This window comes from Notothenia coriiceps, unplaced genomic scaffold, assembly GCF_000735185.1.
Source record: "Notothenia coriiceps isolate Sejong01 unplaced genomic scaffold, NC01 NC01_scaffold00003720, whole genome shotgun sequence".
Lineage (NCBI taxonomy): Eukaryota > Metazoa > Chordata > Actinopteri > Perciformes > Nototheniidae > Notothenia > Notothenia coriiceps.
The window spans coordinates 1,521-5,297 of NW_011336421.1; the positions used below are offsets into that span (position 1 = coordinate 1,521).

Below are 3,777 nucleotides of genomic sequence, written 5' to 3' on the forward strand. Positions count from 1 at the left end.
CTGTAGAAATACTGTGGCAAGGTAAAAGTACTAGTTACCTCACTGTGAATACTGCATAGTTAGTAATTCTACACTGTGAAAATATTTTATTACAGTAAAAAGTACTAATATCATATTGTTTAAATACTCTGATACAGTTAAAGCACTAAATGCCACACTGTAGAAATACTGTGATAAGGTAAAAGTACTAGTTACCTCAATGTGAAAATACTTCCTTACAATTAAAGAAATAATAACACGCTGTGAAAATACTCTGTTCCAGTCAAAAGTACAGGTACCAGTACTAGTACCAGACTGTACTGTGATAAGGTAAAAGTACTATAGTTACCTTACTGTAATAATACTCTGTAACAGTAAAGTTACTAATTGCACACTGTGATAATATTCTGTTATGGTAAACTCCCTGAATTATAAATGTTATTGTAGTAAAAGTATGTAAGTATATCGAAATGTTGAAACGTACTGTACTGAAAATACCTAACAATACTGTGGTTATAATACGGTTTTTATTATTTTATTATGTTATTGGATCTTGTTTTTCATTTTCTATGTATGATTGTTGTGCCTTTAAATGTGTCTTATTGTACATTTTTAAATATAGAATTGAAACATATTATTATTGCTTCTGGTAATACAGTAGATTTGAAATGCAGGACTTTTAATCATAAATACTGTAGAGGTATTCTAGGTAACTCTTGTTAAATCCTGTATTCGTGTCATTTTGTTCATTTTAAAACTGAAATACAGCAGTTAACAATAACATTTTTCAAACCTTAGTTATTCATTATTTTCTGATAAAAAATGTTTATGTATCGCTAACAGTTTAGTCCATGAAACGTCCAAAATCGTTAAGAAATGGCCATAAACTCTTCACAGAGCCAACATGTTGTCTTCACAGTCTTATTTTTGTCCTACAAAATACTTTGTGTGTCAACTAAACACGTGTATTGTTTTGACACATTTGTATTGCTTTCTTCACCAGGAGATTTATAATCGATCCTTGGTGTCTCTGTGCTTTATCACAGGAATACATGTTTTACTTTTGTCCTGAAGTGAAACAAGGAGCCTGCTTTTAGTGGAAATGTGTCTGTGTTTAAACCCAAGCCCTTAATTTCACACCTGACACATACTGTAGAAGATCCTGAGTTGTTTCCTGTACGTATAATCTTTTACATTTCAGCTAGCTAGTTGTGTATCAATATATTAATTGAAGGACGATAAAGCAAAGATGTTCTACCATTTAACCTAAGTCATGTTTGATTAAGATTTATTTTACGTCTTTTATCATTTATTTTATACACTTTTTTTGCCTTTGTCAAATTAAATTGAATAATTGCTTTGTTTTGAAATGTCTTTGCCTGAGAGAGAGGATTAAAGTCCTCAGAGTTTTCACTTAAGTAAAAGTACTAAATTGTAAAAATAAGTAAAAGTCTTGCATTCAGTATATTACTTAAGTATAAGTACACACATAATGGCATCAAAATATAATTAAATTTCCAAAATAAAAGTGCTCAAAATGCATAGGCTATATATAAAATTACGGAATTTTGATAAGTAACTAAAGCTGTCAGATAAATATAGGAGTCGAATTATAAAATAGCATAAAATGAAATTGAAGTACAAGTCACTCAAATTGTACTCGAATACAGTAATTTAGTAAATGCCTTCACCAGGCCTCCATGCTTCACCTCCTCCAGGTGCATGCTGGGAACAAATGAAGCTTCCTCCATGATGTAGAAGTCCCTTATTTAAAGGTGAGGATGTGAAAATGAGAGGACTCACCTGTAGACACGGAGGACGGGTGAAGCTTCGGTGTGTCTCCTGGCAGAGAGTGGTCCGCATGAGGCAGCTACTGCGACCCAGCGTCCTCCATTTCTGAACACTTCTTCTCGTTGCACCTCCTCCTCCCTCGCTGTGCTGCACCCAATCACCTCGCTGCAGCTCCCGCCACGGACCCTCAGATGGCTTCTTCAAGTTTCCTATTCCAAAGCATCAATGCAAGTCAAAGAGAGTGAGCATCTGCCACTGAAACATTAACAAAACATTTCAAAATCACCAAATTTGAGCTCAGGTTTTGGTTACCAAATAAAGGATGATATGGTACAAGCTCATGTATTACAACTTTACGTTAAAAACGATTTTACTTTATTAATGGCTTTTATAATTGTATGATGGTACCATCTCTCTCTGTTAGTCATATTTCTTGTTCTCTTGTTTTACTTTTCTTTGTTTCTGCGATTAACTCAATGTGATTCTGAGTAAGGGTTGTATTCACCTTCAGCTCCCGCCACGGATCCTCAGATACTTCGACGAGTTTCCTATTCGAGAAGCATTAATGCAGGTCAAAGAGATGGAGCATTCTGAAAGATAAAAAAAATCAAATTCCAGCTCAAGATTTAAGACTAAATGTGACAAACTTCTGCTAAAGTTGACTCACCACCCAGGTGACTCACTGACATAAAAGTGGCCCGCTCTGCTGCAGGAGGCGTGTGGGCTGATCAAACTGCAAAACCTGCAACTGGAAACTGGAGAAAGAAAGAAAAAAGAAGAAGCAGTTTCACACACTAACACCTCGAGCCAATAAGGAGATGTAGTCGTGATGTTAGAGGCTGCAGCGCTGTGTGAACGCTGCTGCAACCGTCTCCACATCCTCCACCTACAAACAGGAAACCACACCGAGGGGAGGAAGCCGAGGCGCTCCTCTTCGTCTCCTCTATCTCATCCATTGAAGAGGAGAAAGACGCAGAGACAACCACCCAGGGACGAGGGAGGATAAGGGGGACACCTGCTACAAGAAAGGCGGGAAAACACACGAGTGAAGTTGCCAGATTCGGGCAGTTATTACCCCTATCAATCATCTTTTTAGTTGGCTGTGAAGGTAAACATGGTTCTGGTAAGACTGTGGTGATTTTGGGAAGTTTGTGTGCCATTCAGGTAGTTTTCGACAATAAATGAAGTTAATTTGTGAACCTTCAGGAGCAAGGCCACGCCTCAACCCCGTCTCTAATCTCGGCCATCTCTATTTATATCTGGCCATCGCCTGTCTCCATTCACTCAATCCGACCTCCCTCTCCCTTCTACCCATACGGTTCTCCTTCTACCTCATACTCAGCCAATCTCTTTCATCCCTCCACCCTTCAACGATACACCCCTACATCCATTCATCCCTCAATCCTTACATCCCGTCATTCAGACATCCATTCCCTCATCCTCTGCCTGTCACTATTCATATTTAACTTGTGTATATTTAAAAATGTCTAGCAGGGAGCATTCCAAAGAAGCCATCTGTTAGAAAGTGAACCTGCTGGACTCGGCTCCAGACTGATATGCAAGTTGATTACCAAGAAGAGAAGCAGGACACACTGTTTTAGGCATGTGATAGCTATGTGACAACGATTAACATGATTCAGCCTATAGGAGAGACATGTTTTATTGTAATAATATATATTTAATAATAATGAATAATAGATTTATTTTGTTAGCGCTTTTACATGTGCTCAAAGTCGCTTTACAGAGATAGTGAAAACATTTATAAAATCAAGCAATACAAAAACAATCACACATTAAAAGCCAGATTGAAGAGGTAAGTTTTTGTGAGTTTTTTGAAGGTGATGAGGTCGGTGCAGTCTCTGATGGGTTGTGGGAGTGAGTGAATTTGGATCTTAAGTTGGCGTGACGTTGAAGCAGCGACCCTGTAGTTCGTTATAGCATAACGTTAGCATTTTGCTTCTGGCGACTAGATTTATGATTCGAAAAGTAGGGTTGACATGTGGATAT

The 3,777-nt window shown here is 37.7% G+C and overlaps 1 long non-coding RNA gene across 1 annotated transcript; it reads right to left on the bottom strand.

The window, feature by feature from the left end:
• Positions 1 to 1,703: 1,703 nt before the first annotated feature.
• On the bottom strand, positions 1,704 to 2,591 carry LOC104941691 (uncharacterized). Its single transcript, XR_797925.1, has 3 exons — positions 2,438 to 2,591; positions 2,276 to 2,360; positions 1,704 to 1,979 (listed from the first exon to the last, which is right to left on the bottom strand). It is a non-coding gene; the product is annotated as an uncharacterized lncRNA (long non-coding RNA).
• Positions 2,592 to 3,777: the final 1,186 nt, after the last annotated feature.